The sequence below is a fragment of the Lontra canadensis genome, unplaced genomic scaffold (genome assembly GCF_010015895.1).
Source record: "Lontra canadensis isolate GAN:19392208 unplaced genomic scaffold, GSC_riverotter_1.0 scaffold36, whole genome shotgun sequence".
Taxonomy (NCBI): domain Eukaryota; kingdom Metazoa; phylum Chordata; class Mammalia; order Carnivora; family Mustelidae; genus Lontra; species Lontra canadensis.
Genome location: NW_022631030.1, coordinates 497155 through 515473, shown reverse-complemented (window position 1 = coordinate 515473; position 18319 = coordinate 497155).

The window sequence follows — 18319 nt, the reverse complement described above, 5'->3', positions numbered from 1 at the left end:
TTCCGTGGTGGCAGCTCACCCTGGTTCAGCCTCCCATGTGGTCACGATCCATCAGTGGGTGTCCCTTTCCTAATGACGCAAGAGCCGTGAGAAGCTGAGCTGTTTACACAAGGTCACTTTATTAACAGGGAAATCGCTCTTATGATAAATGAGCACTCTGATGCAGCTGTCCTCTCTTTCTCTCACTTTCTCTCTCTCTCACTCGCTCTCTCTCCCCTTTCTGCTTCAGGAGCTTTGCAGACTCGCAGCTTCTGCGTCCGTGGCTGCTCCACCCCTCGAGGACCTCTGGGCCCAATCAAATGAGGCCAGTGTCCAAGGAAAGGGAAGGTGATTATGAGCCTCTTCACGTGATTTTCTTCCAATTCAGGCTTGGCGGCAGCAAACAGAGAAGCACGGCCTCCTTTCTGATGGACCAGTAGATGGGATTTCGAATCTATGATGGTCATTTCTGAAATTTGCACAACACCTGACAGTTGACAAAAAATTTTCCAGCTCTTTACAGTCAACCATTTTGCTGGCCCTCTCTCCATAAGGGGCTGGAGAGGTATTACTGGCCCTAGTCCCATTTCAGGGATGAGAAACCTGGAATTCAGATAAAGGCTTGTTGCATCTCCTGACTTAAAATCTAGGCGCTTGAAGCTTGAAGCTGAAGTTTAGGTTAAATCATGGCTGCCCACTTAGCAATCAAGGGACCTTGGAAAGTTACTTTTTGCTTTGTTTTGCTCTTGATAATTCTTTATTTTTTAGAGCCATTTTAGGTTTTCAGAAAAATGGAGCACAAAGTAGAGAATTCCTGTATACCGCTTCCCACTGCATCACAACATTCAGCTTCCCCTAGTAATAACATCTTGCATGGTACACTTATTATAAATGATGAACCAACACAACAATATAACGCATTATTACTAACTAAAGTCCAGAGTTTACAGTAGGATTTGCTCCTCGTGTTGCATATGCTGTGGGTTTTGACAAACGTGGAATGTGACAGATGCATCATTCCGTAGACCCGTCATTCTGTAGAGTGGTTTCACTGCCTTGACAATCCTGTGCTTGGCTGACTCATCCCTTCTTCCTTCTCCAGCCCTGCCAACACTGGTCACTTTACTGTCTTCATGGTTTCGTCCTTTCTAGAATGTACTCTGCAGCCTTTTCGGACTCGCTTCTTTCACTTAATCATATGCATTTAAGTTTCCTCCCTGTCTTCCCGTGGCTGGCTAGCTCATTTCTTTTTAGTGCTGAGTGGTATTCCATTATCTGGAGGTACCACAGGAGAATTATTTTTTAAAGTCTCTTTTTGTCAACTACGAATGGGTAATGATGTGTCGTTATCCCCTCTTAGGGTTGTCGTAGGGATCGGATGAACTAATATACAGAGAGGATGAAGCCGAGAGTCTGACACGTTGCATGTGACCTTTGTCATTGTTGTTACTTTACTAGGACTGTTACTACTGCACACAGACTCACAGGACTGAGGTGGGAAGTTGTGGGTTCTTGTCCAGGACTTGGACAGGGAGGGTTCATGATGCACCAGAGACAGTAGGACCTGGGCTCTGGGAGCAGGCCCTGATGCCGACACCAACTTCTATAAGCCCGGGTCACGTGGGCCCTGTGGGTCTCCACCAAACGATCTGGAAAAGGAAGGCTAAACCCAGGGGAAGTATGAGCACCTCCCAAAAACCTTTGGCAGGACCATATGTCCACCTAATGCCTCTGCTACTCCTGGAGCCCCCAGCCTGGAGTGCTCTTGGGGTCCTCTTCTGATTTCCTCAGGCAGAGGAGGGTCGGCTTTGACTATGGAGGATCCTTGAGTGGGACAGAAGATTAGTCTCAGTGTGGTACCTTCCTGATGAATGGAGTAACCAGAGATCTGCTGAGTAGAAAGGCGATTGGTCGAGAAAGTTTGATGTTTTCCAACTTGACCTGATGGAATCCAAAGGCCCTACACCCTTGCCATGTGTCTGAACCAAAGGGTGTCTGAAGCAGGTGAGGAAAGCTACAAGGCCCAGACAACATGGTGGCCCAGGCAGGCGGACGCGTTTTCTCGTAATGATTCTCGTGCCTTGCTTGGCACCTAGCACTACCATAAGAGCTCAGTGAATTGTTTAGGAAAATGCTTTTGTGATATTTTCTGCATAGCTAGTATGTGTATTCAATGATCTTTTTTTAAAAAAAAATTTTTATTATTATTATTTTTTTATTCGACAGACAGAGATCACAAGTAGGCAGAGAGGCAGGCAGAGAGAGAGAGGAGGAAGCAGGCTCCCTGCCGAGCAGAGAGCCTGTTGCGGGACTCGATCCCAGGACCCTGAGATCATGACCTGAGCTGAAGGCAGAGGCTTAACCCATAGAGCCACCCAGGCGCCCCAATATTCAATGATCTTAGTCAATGGTTTAACTTCTCAAGATTCAAGTTTCTTTGTCTGTAAACTGGGGAGCACACTCCTGGCAGGTTATGAGGTTACAACAACCATGGATGAGATGATCCCTCTAGAGTGTAGGACCCATGTCAGCTGTGTGTGTCTGCATTTATTGTCACTTTGTGTGTACACAAATTCACACACACACAGAGTAAGTGCACAATTTCTACCATGGTTTGATGATTTCAGTTACAATTCCCCAAAATCTGCTTGGCCAGCTATTAGTATCCCCATTTTATGGACAGGACGACTGAAGCTTGGAGAAATTAACTGTTGCTTAGGAATACCCGGATAATAAGAGGAGGAGTTGGGATTTGAACACACACCTGGAGATGATGCTCTTTCCACCAAACCCCTGCCTGTAAATGCTACACACGTGTAAGATTGTATTTTTCTTGGAAGCCTATCCTACAGCTTGTTTCCAACAGGGGTTTGTTTTGTTTTCTCATCCTCGGAGAAGAGAACAGTCAGGTTTTGGTAACAATGGAGAGAGAAATGGTTTCAGCCACGCTGATTCCAGCTGGGGCTGTGCTTTTGTGTCTGGGAGGACGTGCATGTGCAATTTAGGGGCCCCGTCTGTAGAAAGGAGGGAAAGTGACATTGGTTAGGCAAAGAGAATGACTTAGGAGGAGCTGCCGAGACATTGGAACTTAACCTAGTGTTGATGTATGATAACCGGGGCACGTTACTGAAAGGCATAAAATAATACAAAAAGTTATTTTTCAACCAATATGCTGACACAGCACCATTTGGGGTCCCTAACTGAAAATGATATATGAATTATCTCAACCTAAAGTCGGAAGCATAAATTATAGAACATATCTTTCACTGTTTTATTTGGGCTGTAAAGCGACACCTTATTATTTCTCCCTCCTGGGCTTCCTTTAATGAATCGGGATTTGAAAGTGAAATATTTATTATATTGCAGGGGAGAGATTACTCCATGCCTCAGAAAGGAGGGAGGAAGGGTTATGGAAATCAGGCGGCATCTTGGAAATTGGCCTGTTTCTTGTTTATGAGAAATGGCTGATGCGGGGGTTTTTTCTGAGCTGTGAGCGGCGTACTGAAGAGGTCCCCTCCTGCGTGGTGAACATGGGGGCACGGGTTGCCAAGTCAGGGATCCAAGCTTCCAGCCTGCTCTCACCTGTAAACCCTCCTCATCTGATTGAGAACACCCAGTGAACGAGAGACTTGATTATGATGCTTTCGTGCATTGCTGGGGAGATGGAGTATCATGAGCCATCTTATTAAATCTGGCTGGCGTGGAGGAAAGAGGGGGCGAGGGGAGGCATGCCTTTATCTCTATTGGTTATTGGATGTTGGGTAATGGCAATTGATTATTCAAACCATAGGGCTGTTACTGAGACTCAGCACCGGTTTAATGGATATCTCTCTTCTACTGGCTCCCAAATCAGTCCTGATGGACGATTACGGGAGCTTAGTGTGTCATATACCTGATCAGAGCCAGGCAACCAGACTAGCCCACTGTTAAGAGTAAGAGCAGTTGTTCCTAAGATGCTAGACGATTCCTGGTGTCCCCACTATAGGCAATGGGTGAAGAAATGGGTTAAAAGTTTGGACCCACCACATTAGACAGTGTTACCAAGCTGCTACACCCCCGTTTCATGTGACTGCGACCATAGCTCAGGGACAGGCATCTGTGCAAAAACTCGGAGTGTTTATCCCCTTTCATTCCTTCAATTGCTTATTTGTTTATTCCATGAACAGTTATGAGCACTTGTGTGTGCCATGAACTGTATTAAGCACTGTGGAAAGAAAAGAAATAATAAACAGCACTTCTGTTCAATGAACTAGGGACTAGTGGGCAAGACAAACCATAAACAGAAGTCAAAACAGCGTGTTACGCTTTACCATAAAGGGTAAGCAGGGCTAATGGGACAAAAAGGAGGTGACTGACTTTGCTTGAAGGGACAGGGAGCAGGAAAGCCTCAATTTCCCCCAAGCTGATTCATAGATAAACACGTATTGTGTGGATCGCTTCATCATTAATGTGTTGATACTCAGAAGCAAGAAAAGAGCATTCTAGAGCATGTGCAAAGCTGAAAAGTTACCAAACAAGATGTCTGGAACAGCGTGTTGAAACAGGATCACAAAGCGCTTGGAGTGGGGAGTTCGAGTTTGTTATGGACCTCCACTCTGTGGGTATAAACCCTCTCTCCCTGGGATGAATTCTCTCCTCCTCCCACATTCATTGTCTCACTATGATTGTTCTGATCTTTATATTGTCTCTCATGCCTCCAAAATAGATTTTTTTCTCCTTGATCCCCTAATTTATGTAAGCCATACACTTATACAAGGGGCTGGCAAGCATGGAGGTAAACACGTTTTTGTCCAGCACAGGAGTTGTGGAGGAAAGAACAACACCCGTGGACCCTACTCCCACACCCTGCTTGCCTCCAACGCTCTGTCCCAGCCCGTTCACTGCCCACGCTCTGGTGTGGTGGCATTCACTGTTGGGTCAACACATAGACCCCTTAGGGGGCTGGGGAGTGAGCGGCCTCTGTCCAGAAGCCAGGGACCCAGCGCATTTTAGCCGGAGTAGCCTGAGGCTGCTTTGCAGGCAGGAGGTGTTTGCAATGGATCTGACTGGTGCTCTGAGCCTGAGTGGCTGGGGAGGGGGTGAACTCCATTTGTCAGGGCAGTGTTTTTGTGTTGAATGTCATTAGCACTGGGGAAGGATCACATGGTTTGGGAGGCTGGTGCACCAGCAAAATGGCAGCAGCCCCTGATGGGGTCAGTGGTAGGGGGCCCTCCAGTAGGGACTCTGCGGCTATCCTGTATTAACAATTCAGAAGCGATTGACAGCCACTCTGAGCTCTCCCTTGACAGCCAGCTCCTGGGAGCTCCAAGTTAAGCAAAGGCACCTGCCAATTGTAGGAGTCCCTGAATTCTCTGAATAACCATGGTGGCAGTAGCAGCCCAGAGGAGGGGCCATGGCACTTCCTCCTGACAAGGACGGCATAACCCAGTGATTGCAATGATTGTGGCTCCTTTCACAGCAGCACATGCATATCGTTCATGGAGACAGAGCTGCGTGGGGGCTTAACGCATAACCCAGTCCAACCTCTTCCTTCTGTGCTTGCAGACACTGGGAGTTGACAAAGGTTCCAGAGTGGCTAAGTTCAGACTTGACCCCAGGTTTCCTGATCTCTACTCCGCTGTCCTTCCTTTCCATCTGTGATTGTCGGTGGGGCAGGATAACAGGGGGAACCTGATTGAAACAGACAAATAAAATAGTGACAGATTCGTGGTGCCTCTAGTACCTAGTGGTCACTTTATCATTTGTTTCCAAACTAGTGGGCTTTCAAACTTCTGCTGAGTTTTAAAAAGAAGATTCCTAGTCATCTATTGTAGTTATCAGTGTGTTTTGCTTGTAGTGAAATGCATTTCGCTCCCGTGCCTCAGCATACATAAATTTATATTGCAGTTGGTGAGATTCAAGAAAATAACATCCAGGTGCTAAAACTCGCTGACAAAGGGAGCAGAGGCTGGGGCTGAGCCTGCTGGAGAGGTTTGGGTGCCGGGAGAAGACTCAGACAGTGACTACTAGAGGTCTCTTCCAGTCCTGGAATGAGCGCATTTCAAGCTTCTGCTGACACCCACCCAGAGTTTAAGTGGGCATGTTCAGGAAGCGATGGGCTACCAGAATTGATAGATCGTGGTAAAAAGAGAAGGATAAAGAAAGGCCCCCGTATTTATAAGAGAATGCCTGTCATGTATAGAAAAAAAGAAGGTCTCCAGATTCAGGTAGGAGATATGTGTGTGTGTCTCTTGGAAAGGGCTACAAAGTGGCATGGCAGAGTGGTAAAGAAGGTCTTTCCTTCACGCTATCTCCTCTTCAACCCACCAACCTCCCTCCAACTTCAATCCCTTAGAGAAGGAGATCAAGGACTCGCTTTCCTGCCATGAATTTAGATCTATGGCCCTGTCGTAAGGAAATTGAATTTTTAAAAACAAACACTCCAGAACCTTTACATATAAAAGGACGTGTCCCTGCTTCCTTCCATTTTCTTGAGAGACAACGTCCCTCTACTCAGGGAGGCCTGGCACTACTTGTGCTATCCTTGGAATTCCTCTAGGGATCTTTCTTCCCTGTGGTCTTGTGAGTCCTTTGATGAGGTGCATATCTTTATTTGCAACTTTGAGACTCAGTCAAGGTCATGTAAAACTAAGTCTGAGTTCAAGGAGGGAGATTTGCTATGATAGGGTTGGTTTTGACAACAAACCAAGTGTGGCTGTATGATAAGGAGACTGTATCTCTTTTATTTCTTTGTTTACCAACTTGTCTTTGTTTTCTGTAATGGAAACAAGCTTCACTACACTCCCCTCCCTGTGTAATTTATATCTCCTTTAACTGTAAACACCCACCACCACCACTGCCACAATACGACCCTTGAAATATCAATTCTTTTTGTAAGTAGACTGATACTCCCTCCTCTCCCTCATCTTCAGTCTCTTAGATGCAAAGAGCACTAAGGGATTTTAAAAAGTCTGGGCTTGAATTCCAGCTCATTTATCAGCTGCCGGAACTTGAGCATGTCACTTGACCTCTGTGAATTTCAGTTTTCTGAATTATAGAAAGAGAATAAGAATGTTTGCCTTGAAATCTTATAAGGATTAAATGAACAAATGTGAGAAAGTATCCAGTGCGTAGTAGATGTTTAATAAACGTTTATGTCTTATTTTAAGTAAAGTAGCAGCTGGGGGTGCTCTCTTTTTCTATTCTCTTCTTCCTCTGTTCTGTTTCTTTTTCTAGTCCTGCCTCCCAACTTTCCTGATATGCATTGTCATGCTTTGTGATAGCCTCTGGTCTTGCCTTCTTTTACCAAGCAGCTGTTGGGAGGTGGAGGAGATGGGGTGCAGGGTAAGGAAAGGGAGGGAATAGAGAGGGTCTGTCATGGCCCCAAAGCCAGCTTAGGGACACTCTAGACCTCAGACCATGCATTCTGCTGAACTGAAAATACCCTCACTGGCCACTAGGCTCTAGGAGGCTCAGTCTTAGCTGGACAGTGAGAGCCTCTCCTCTTTGCTCCACGCTAAGTGCTGGGGATGCAGTGGTGAACAAGACACAGTCCTGCCCTGAGAGGACTTCTGTGTCCCATTCTCTGAAACTTGTTATTGAAGGGGAAGCTCTAGTAGGAGCCTCTAAGCTGCCGCCAAATAATCCCAGCTTCCAGGTGTTCATCTGCTCCTGTAAGCTCCTCCTCTTGATGGCGGGCTGGGCCTGGTGACTCCCTTCCAACAACTAAAATCTCGCAAAAGGTGGTAGGATGTCCCTTCTGAAGTCAGCTTACCTACAGACTGCAACTCTGAGGGAAGCCGTCGGGTGCATCTTAGCTGCTCTATGGAGAGGCCTATGTCGTGAGGAATCTAGGGGTACCCCCCAGCCAACAGCCAGCTGGGAGCTGATGCCTTTAGTCAAACAGCCTGCAAAGAACGGAATTTTGTCAGGAACCAAGTGAGTGAACTTGTGAGCAGATGCCTCCCCAGTTAAGCCTTGAGATGAAACAGCAGCCCCAGCCAATACCATAACTGCAGCCTTTTGAGCGATAGTGAGGTCAAGGCACCCGGCCAGCTGTGCCTGAATGCCTGACCCACAGAAACCTGAACTAAGAAACATTTGTTGTCTTAAGCCATTCAGTTTTGGGGTCCTGTGTTACACAACAAAAGATAACTAATAAGAGGGGTGCAGATTGACTCCTGACTTTCATATATTATTATTTTCCAGTTTTATTGAGATATAAGTGACATGTAATATTGTGCAAATTTAAGGTGTACAACATAATGATTTGATGTATGGATATTGTGAAATGAGAAAGACCCAGCCCTGGTGTCTGTGGTTCCCAGGCTGCCTCGGTCAATGTTAGACTGCCAGGGCCTGGTACACAGGAGGGGTTCGATAAGTATTTGATGGCAGAATATGGAGACATTCTCTGAGGCTTCCTCACACAACCTTACCACTGTGGATTACCCTGGATGCACACAGGCTACCCAGTCAGACTGAATTTCAGATCAAAAAGGAATAATCTGTAGGCTAAGTGTGTCCCAGCTAGCACATGAGAGATACTTACACTAAAAAAATTATTTGCTTGCTGTTATTGCTAAATCTGGTGACCCTGAGCCCAGTGTGGGAACAGAATCATTGTGGATCCAAGAGAGATAGGATAGTGAGTGTGCAAAGAAGACAAGTTGACGCATCTATTACCTCACATGGTTACCACTTGTGTGTGTATGTGTGTGGTAAAAACTTTTAAGATCTACTATCGTAGCAACTTTCAAATGTCTAATACAGTACTGTTGACCATAGTACCGTGCCGTTCATTACACATCGAGAAAATTCATATATATATTTTAAATATATTAAAAACAGAGTGTTTAGCCTTCTGAAATGGAAGAAGGAGGCAAATCTCTTTCTGGAGGAGTGCTTGTCAGAGTTGTTGTTTTTAACTGAGTCTCATGCACTCTGGTGGTAGAGTTGCTGGCTGGCTGGTATAAATTCTTCTGGCCAAACTCTCCAGGAGAGGTGCTTTCCTCCTCTCTCACAAGCCTTCTTCTCCAGTCCTCTGCTCCATATCCCACTTCCTGCTTCCAAGGTCCCCTTGACCCATCCCAGTCTGCTCAGCGGCTCTAGTTCCAGCTTGAACCTGAGGAGGGGGCGCTTTTGTCAGAGTCCCCAGGGGCAAGGGGGCCTCACCCATCAGGGCCTCTGAGCCTGCAACACCCTGGTGGGTTATGTTCTCAATGTCTCCAAATCCAATACTATTTCTCAAGAAGCAGAGGGGCCCCAATGAGCCTGATTTATTATTTTACACCTGTTGCCTGGCAATGAGATGTCAGCCTGCCAGACCACAGGGTAGGAGCTGACTTCCAGATTTTCAGTCTTCTGCTTATGGATATACCAGAGCCTGATATATCCCTCTATATCTTCCTTCGGTCACCACGGTCCCAATAGCTGGTCCAGATGGCTTCCTGCCCATTCCTCATGGACTCCCCTTTTGTGTGTGGCCCCTGAGCACATGTGCCCATGTGTGCATGCACACACACACACACCCCACCACCCTGCACTCACATGTACACACACACCTGCACACATACTCACCTGCAAACTCACCTGTGCGCGGGCACACACATGTACTCGTACGCCACCCACCTTCTCAATATCAAGACTCTAAGTCTTCTTTGAAGATGAAATCTATTATCCACTCAAATAATCCTCCCACCACCTCCCCCTCCCCCCAAGATGATTAGCATCTGTGAGCATTATTGAAAGCACCGCTTGGTTCCCATTTTGAAAAGCTGTTTTCCCCCCTCCCTTTCATGCCAAATCCCCAATGTGGGCTCGACGCAGGGAGCATCTCTGCATGGCCGAGAGAGGTCGGCTCTCATTAATATAGATCCCATTTATTTAAAAATAGCAATATTATGCCACTTTCAAATAGCCCGAGTGAGCAAAACCATTAAAAGATTGTGTGTCGCCGACTTCGGACCCATTGTGAAGGCTTAATATTTCACAGCACAGTGACATACGGCACATAACCCATAGAGCAGCGCTATTGGTTAGGCTGTTCCGAAGCGAGACGTTGGGAAATAATTGAAGAGAACATTTTATAGCCCAGCACAGAGAAAGGAGGAGACTGGAGCTTGGGAAACGTGAGGGCCTCCTGAAGCTGCGGGGAGGCACAGATGGGGTACCGATGTCCACGGTGCGCCCGTCCGTGTTCAGGGGTAGATGGGTGCATGGATGGGGAGTCCGTCTCCTGAGTCCCATTCCCAATGCGGTCATTTTCCCGAATCATTGTTCCTAACGTGGCTAGTGGACTGAACTTTCACGTGTTCCCATTCAGAGCCCAGATAATGACCAAACAAGTGATGCTTGAAATGGAGCCGGATTGGGGGTTGGGGATGGATGAATTCAGGGGTGGTGGGGAAATTGCCAAGGAACCACAAACGTTAGCTTTGGAATTAAGACAAATTCCAGTTCTGATCTCGATTCCATCTCTCACTAAAGAGTCAGTATTTGGCGTCTAACCTCTCCATTCCCTAATCTTTGCAATGGGAATAATAAAGGCTACATCCAGAGGCTGCGACAAGCTGAGGGTGTGATGATACTCGATTAATTTTGTTTCCTTCTTCCTTCTTGTTTCTCTATTCACCTGCATCCCCTCTTTCCTTTCTTTCCTTCCCTCCTAACACAGGCACTCTCTTCTCCATCACTATGCTCTCCACTAAGCCCTGGGCCCGGCCTGGGGTATGGTTTCTCCCATGTGTTCTTGCCTCATGGAAATGATCCCAGGTCATCTGCAGTCCCACCAAGGTTAGCCATACTTCTCTTTCTGTAGGCTTGAGCTTTCTGCAACTGCTTTGATTACGTGTGCTCTTTCCAAAGAGGCCAGGCAGGTGACTCTCAGAAAAGACTTGTGTTTCAAAGACCCAGTGGTTTGGAGATCTTGAGGCTCTGGAAGAGCCTGGATAGGTACAAGCTTGGATGCCCCCCACCTCATATCCCCTGGCCTTTTCCCAAGGCTTCCCACACCCACCTAGTGGGAGTGGCCCAGGTGTGTGCATCTAACTTCCAGGAGGCTGGTTTGCATTTCCTAAATGAGGATGTGAAAGTGACAGGGGCACCCAAGGAACTCTGCGATCCTTTGATGGAATGTGGTCCTCCCCACTACATCCTTCACAGTTCAGATTTGTAAGAGGGGAAGAGCTGAGCCTCTCTATTCAGGGTCTGCTCTAGCCTGAGGAGTAGGACATTTTATAGGGACACAGCCCCCCCACTTACTGATCTCCTTCCTCTCCCACATTCTGCACCTTGGCGATCTTTTTATTTTTAGATTCTCCTTCCTCCACTGATGGGTCGGGCCGGGCTCTGCCATGGATAACCGCCTCCCTTTTCCTTCATTCTGTGGTTGTTTCCTAAAACAAAAAGAAAAAAAAAAAGTTTTCCCAAATCAGAGGTTGCACAAGCAGCACCTTCTGTTTTGTTGGTCTCTTGAAAAAATACCCTTTGAATTCTTCTTCCTTTAACCAGGGGGTCTCTCACCCTTTGCCATAGGTTCTGAGCAAGAGGAGCTCAACTGAAGCTCCACAGACATTTAATTAGACTGTGGGGGGGCGGGGCAGGGAGTGAGTTTGCTCCTCCTACAACCACAGAGCAAAGGCTGCTCATTGAGCTGAGAAGGCAGAATTCAGAGCTCCCCTGGATGGCCAAGAAGGGCCAGGTTTTCTGTGCATGGGGTGGGGTGTGCAGAGAGTGCAGGGGTGGAGGGGGCCTAGATAGGACAACCCCCCTTCCCCAGACCCTGCTGTATGGAATACTATCTCTAAATCTGGAAGGGCCTTCCAGAACTAATTCATACTTCATGGAATTGCAATGACCTTGAGAGGTCACCCAGTGCAGCCCCCTTACGTGGCAGGAGTGGGTCTGGGGGCCATTCCTGTCCTCAGTGCTTAAGGTTGAAAGGCAGCAGAATTCTAGTTCTTGTAGTAGATTTAACTTAGGTACCTTCCTATGAAAGGGCATACATGATTCAAAAGATCCCCTTATCCCTTTTCCTCCATCTTTCTTTCCTTCTTCTCTCTGAATTCCCCTTTAATAATCTAAAATTACAGCCTTAAAGTGGAGGAGGCAAAGGAGGGGAGCGTATTCAAAGGGATTGTAGGGTCACCATTTCTGTTCCTTTTTCTCCTGCCGTAAACCCTGCTTCAGGGAATAAGCAGACCTATAAATGAGATGTAGCTCATTCATGAATTGCTTGTGTATTACTTGGGAACACATTTTCCCATCAAAAATGATTGATGATTTGGTTCTCATTCTGGCCCACAGATGCCCATTTAACCTAATGGTGGCCTTGAAATATGAGTCTCCTCGAATTTCCTGAGAATTATATGAGCAAAGAGTTCTCAGCAGCCTACATGTAGACCCCCAAGCTAAATTTTTGAGCCTCTCCGAGCGCTGAGCACCGAGCTCAACCCAAAGCACTCCAAGGAAGTGCTGGGGTGCTGGGGCTATTGCTAAGGAACCATTTGCATTAGCTTTGCGGTTAAGACAGACTTTGGTTCTGATCTTAATTCCAGAAACTCTGGAAGAAGAGGAGCTGGAGAAGGAGGAGAATGGGGTGACCCATCCACACGTTCTCAGAAGGCAGGGTGGCCCAGTGGAAAGTGCACCAGGCCTGTCCTGGACAGTATGTTTCCAAGCCTTGACTTAACCCCCTTTTTACTTTTACATTCTTGAGTTGAGCCATTCAACACCTCTGGGCGTCATTTTCCTTAAAGGGAATACAGACAAACAAGAAGAAACACATATAAAGAGATATATATACACAAGCCAATCCAGAAATAAACATTAAGTTAACAACTGTATTCAGATGAGAGCAGGAGTGTTGGCAGAATGTGATTAGAACTGAGTAGTGGTGGCCTGCAAAGACTACAAAGAGGAGAAGGGGAAATCCAATTTAATGAACACTTACCATGAATCACGTGCCATTTTGAGTGATTTTCATAGAGCAAGTTGGGAAGAAAATGTTATTTAAATATATCACACCAGCATTCCTCTGAGGGAAGAAATTGTCTTTCTTTAGAAAAATACCTTTGAGAAGGCACTTGGTGTGTGGAGGTGAGGCATTGAGGGCATCTTTTGGAAAGAGGCACAAACACAGAGAGAATGCCGAAGTCTTCTGCATAAGAAACGAATAGAGTTTCTGGTTCAAAATGGCACACTGGAGGCAATAAATTAACCTCCCATCCCTCTGGAGACCCCACTAAAATGATGCTAAAGGAATACAAAAATGGATAAACCCATAATAATAAAGGGAATAGGGAGTGAGGACAGAATCACCAGCGGATAAGAGATTTCAACGAACACTTGGAAAATGAGACCTCAGTGAAAATGTGTTGATAAATGAAGCAGAGTGAGGAGCCAAAGCCCAGAATCCATTCAGGTGGCAGCTGCGGAGGTATTAGAAGCCAGTCTTCCTGGCAGAACAAAAGGAGGCTCTGGGCATGGAGTTGGCAGGTGTGGGGAGAAGGAGGGTGGAATGATCTGGAAGAAATGTCTCCACTGCCCTCTCTGCGCAGCACAGGGCTCCTCTCGTCCAGAAGGTAGACCGTCTAGGGCTTCCAAAGCACTGGAGTCCCATAAGCATCCTCATCGGGCTCCCACCTTACAGATGACTTTTCAGTCTGTATCCCAGAGCACAGCCCTGCCACTGCAGAGCTCTGTCCTGGAGCTTCCAAGGAAGCCCTTCAGGGAAAGAGACTTACATACACAACAGCTACATGGACAGTCAACTAGGTCTTTGTTTTTAAATCCTAAGGTACAATCCCAGAATGCCAAATATACCAAGAAAAGCATCTGAGGGAAATATAAAGACCAAGGTAAACAAACAGAACAGCTCACTGGGAGGAACCACAGTTAACTCAGAAAAAGGGAGGAAACTTCCTAGTGCTAACTAACAAGCCCAGAGGACCTCAAGATCGTATCGTGTCCATCACCACCATCATCAGCACCATCACAGTCATCGCCATGACTGACACTTCCTTTAGCATTCCCTGGTACAGGCGCCATTGGAAGCACTTCACGTGCGTGAACTCATTGAATCCTCAGATATCATGGGAGGTTCCTCTTATCATCATCCCCATTTTAGAGATGGGAAAAACTGGACATAGGGAGGTTGAATGACTTTCCCAGGTTCACACAACCAGTAAGTGGCAGAGTTGAGATTTGAACTCAACTGGTCTGATTTCTGCGTTTGTGCCTTCAACCTCTACACTGAACTTTCTCTCATTAGAAATAAAATTTAAAAAAATTTCAAAATTTAAAAAACAGAAAACTCACAACCACCTCCCCCAAAACAACCAGTCTATGAAATAGAAGTAATTAAAGAACACGAGAGTCCTTGTGGAAATTTAAAATAAATATGATTGCCAAAATTAAACATTTAGTAGAAGAGCTGGGAGATTAAGTCAAAGACACCTCCCAGTATAGAGGGAGGGAGGGAGGGAGAGAGAGAGAGGGAGAGAGAGAAAGAGAATTAGAGAAAGAGAAAGAAAGAGAAAAGGAAATTATCAAAGAAATTATAAACATATTTCCCAGAGCAGAACAAAATCCTAAGTCCTTAGGCTAAAAGGCCATACTAACACAAGAAAATGTCTAAAATAGAAAGATGACAATGATCCACACCACACACTGATGATGTTTGAGAACAACAATGATAAAAAGAGAAAAAACATGCAATCACACTGACTGGCTTCATTCAAAATGGTCATCACCAGCCTCTAGTGGGTCCATGAGGCTACCCTATACCCCATTATATTTTCTTCCCACTCACTAGACCACTATTTCACATCATTTCCTGTCTTCTCCATCCTCTGCAATGCCTCACCTACTCTCTCTCTCTGCTGAAAAAATGGTAGCAACAGAAGAGAACTTCCTCATGCACCCACCAGCGCACCCTCCAGCACTGGTACCCATCAGCTCGCATCTACGCCCAGATACCCTGCCTCCTCTGAGGTAACTGCACTAAACTCTCTGTACTCAGAGTTAAAGCCAGATGTGGTCCAGACCTCATCCTCCTCCCTATTCTCCCCTTAGCATGTCTTTCTTCTCTTGCTGCTCAACCAGACCACTCTCACACCCTCTTCCCTCCAGCAACTGCCTCTGTTTCCTTCTTCCCTTGACAGAGACCTTTATAGAGAAAGGTCCCTTTGGAAGAATGTCTATACTTTATACAGTTTTTCTCTTCTGGTTTTGTGGGGTTTTTTTTTTTTCACTCCTCAACAGTTAGGTCCCCCATTTCTCAAAACTGATATTCTTTACATCATTATTCACTTAGACATTAAAAATAACTCAAGGCTCACTTCTTAATCCTCAATCCTTGTGACACATTGCGGCATTCTAATATGGTGATCACTTGCCCTTCCTCAAAGCACTTTGTTCATTTGGTTTCTGGACATGACAGTTTTCTGATTTTCTCCTTCCTCATTGACCACTTCTCAGGCTCCTTTTCTGGCTACTTTTTGTCTCTCTGATCTCCGAATTCTGTTCCTTTTGGAGTCATCCACGGCTGAGTGTTGGGTGTCTTCTATCTTCTCTCTGCACTGACTCCCCCTGATTATGATGTTTGTGGGGGTGGATTTTTTTTGGCCCTACACTGTTTGAGGTTTGCTGACCTTCTTGAATCTGTAGGTGTATGTCTTTTACCCCGTTAAAGAAGTTTGAAGCAATTATTTCTTCAAAAAATTTTCAACTCTGTATATTTTCCCTCTTCTTCTAGAGTGCTGATGGCATGAATATTAGAAATTTGTTATTGTCCCATAGGTACCTTAAATTCTTTCCCCAATCTTTTCTCTTGGTGCTCAATTTGGATAATTTTTAACAATCTATTTTATTTTATTTTAAAGATTTATTTATTTATTTTAGAGAGAGAGAGTTGGGGGAGGGGTGGAGGGAGAGGAAGAGAGTCTTAAGCAGACTCTGTGCTGAGCCCAGAGTCAGCCCAATGTGGGGCTTCATCTCATGACCCTAAAATCATGGCTTGAGCTGAAACCAAGAGATTTCAACTGACTGTACCTGGGCACCCCAACAATCTTTTTTAAAAATCACTTATTCATTCCTCTGTCATTTCCATTCTGCTATTGAATTTTGTTATTGTGTTTTTAGTTCTATAATTCCTACTTGGTTCTTTATATCTTGTATTTTTTCCTGATATAATTTACCTTTCTATTTATTGGAATCTTTTTATAATAGATGCTTTAAAATCTTTGCAGGATAATTCCAACACCTGTGTTTTCTTGGCATTGGTGCTTGTTAACTGTATTTTCCCATGGGAGTTGAGATTTTCCTCATTCTTCATATGCTGAGTAATTTGAACTATATCCTGGGCATTATGAATTTGATGGTTTGAGTCTCTATTCTTGGTTTAAATCATTTCGGGAAGTTTGTCCAGGCCGATAACTGGTTCAGTTCAAGCTGTACATTCCAACTGGCCTTCAGTGGGTGGTGGTTTCAATCTCAGGTCTACTTCAAGGTCTTTGGATGCCACTTGGATCAGTTCCTGTTGCACCATCCAGTGACAAGCATGGGGACCTGGCTGGTAGTAAACTGCACCTGTAGTTCAGTTCTTAAGGTTTTGGGCTCACTGTTTAGGCTCTGATCCTTGCACGCACAGCTCAGGGAGATCCTGGGAGTTGATAAACAACTTTATGGGGTTGTTTCTTGAGGTCTTCCTTGTACTTTCAAGGTCCCTGGGCCTTCTCTCTTGCTCTTGTGGCCAGAAAGCTGGACTTTAGTTTTTTACTCTCTCTTACCCTATTTGCAACTGTGCCCACTTCTGGGTTCAAGAAGAGAGAGGACAGAGAGGAAAGAAAACAATGGGAATTTGTTTCACACTCTTCTCTGATTGGAGGGGGAATGTTCTTTTGCCTCAGAGTTTTAAATATCTGGGACTCCTAATGACATTGCTGACATAACAGGGGAATCTGAAACACGCAGAGCAGAGAAAAGTAAGAAGAAAAGCAAGGAATTCTCCATTCTCTCTGAATGATGAGTCCCTTCTCTCATTCTTGATTCAGAATCAGATGGCCCTACCTGGAGCTCTCTCTGCCAAGGCCTGGGGATACTGGAGAAAAAGTGGGAAATGTACTGCTGGTTTGGTGGTATCTCTCATGCTGGTCTTCTTCCCTCATCTGCCTGCTTCTGTTCACTTTTCAGAGACCTCAAGCAGCTACACCATTCATTCTATATGAATTTCGTAGCTGTATTCAGTGTGAGAGGCAGGGTGATATGTGGTTGGTCCATTGATCCAGATGCAAAATTCGCTTTCAAAGCTTTGAAGGAAAATGTGTTGAACCTAGAGCCATTGTTAATTGTAAGGCATAAATAGCATCACTTTCAAAAATCCAAAGACAGAGAACATTTGCCTCCTAAACATTCTTCCTCAGGAAGTTACTTGAGGATGTACTCCTGCAAAACAAAGAAGATAAAAGAGAAGTGTATGAGATCCTGGAACCTGTACAACTAACCTACCATAGATGTGACTATCCAAGATAATAACTGTGTGATAGACTCAAAGGACAAAAATGGTCCAGATAAAAGAAGATGGTGTGATGCTTCTGGAATTCTATTTCTGTGAAGAAAATGGATTCCATGTAATAAATAATTGAAGGCCTAATGATTTGAGGTTATACTGAAGGCAAATTATTCTTTTCTCTAGAAGGAAAGAAAGAAAATTGCAGGAAAAAAAAACACAAAATTTCACACAAGAAATTAATAGGTCTACACTTGTTTTTTAAATTATTTATTTATTTCAGAGAAAGAGTATGAGTCAGGGGAGAGGAGGAGGGGAGAGAATCTCAAGCAGACTCCCTGTTGAGCACAGAGCCTGACATAGGGCTCAATTTCACAACCCCAAGATCATGATCTGAGTCAAAACCAAGAGTCAGTTGCCCAACCCTCTGAGTTACCAAGGTGCCCAAGAAATGAATGGTCTGTATTTGAATCAAAATAAAGTTAGTGATGATTTCTGTGTAGTGCTTGAGTGTGGAAAAAAGAATACATTTGATCTAGATCATAGCAAGACTTTCTTTCAAGTGGTAAAAGGAATCATGACATTTGATCCATCTGAGAAAGGCATAATTCTAACTTACTTCCTGGCTATGCAGTGAATTCTATTTTCATAGAAATATTAATGTAAATGCCAAATGAATACCAATGGATTAGGTTATGCTGAGGTAACAACCCCAACGCTCATTGACTCTCACAGGAAAGGTTACTTCTTGGTCACCCCCATGGTCAAAGTATGTCAGCATGGGACTCTGGTCCTCCAGTCCCTCAGGGACACAGGTGACAGACTCTTCCACTTTGGACCTGCGCCATCTAG